Source organism: Penaeus monodon, chromosome 30 (genome assembly GCF_015228065.2).
Source record: "Penaeus monodon isolate SGIC_2016 chromosome 30, NSTDA_Pmon_1, whole genome shotgun sequence".
Taxonomy (NCBI): domain Eukaryota; kingdom Metazoa; phylum Arthropoda; class Malacostraca; order Decapoda; family Penaeidae; genus Penaeus; species Penaeus monodon.
In genome coordinates, this window is record NC_051415.1 from 20046423 (window position 1) to 20046731 (window position 309).

The 309-nt window shown below is 41.7% G+C and overlaps 1 protein-coding gene across 1 annotated transcript in view; it reads right to left on the reverse strand.

Annotated features, from left to right (window-relative positions):
• The window catches only part of LOC119592376 (villin-1-like), a 108943-nt gene that overhangs the window by 69186 nt on the left and 39448 nt on the right, over window positions 1–309 (reverse strand). The gene's annotated exons all lie outside the window — the stretch shown is intronic.

Consider the following 309-nt stretch of genomic DNA (forward strand, 5'->3'; position numbering starts at 1 on the left):
AAGCAGGGGGAAAGGTGATGAGGGGAAACTAGTACCGGGAATAACCAGGAAGAAAGGGTGAAGAGGAGAGTGCTTTGATGCTGCTGGAAATCCTTAATGGCAAGATACTTTAGAAGGAACTGTCAGTGAGGAAATGACAATAGACTAGACCAATTTCCAGAAATGAAGGCTGGAAGTGCAATACTCTATTCATGCCTACAAGTCACATGCACAGGCCTACACTCTACAAATAAACCAAGATAATTAATACAAACACACATACGTGCTCTCACATGCGAAAAAGAAAAGAAAAACGCTTCCTTCACAAAC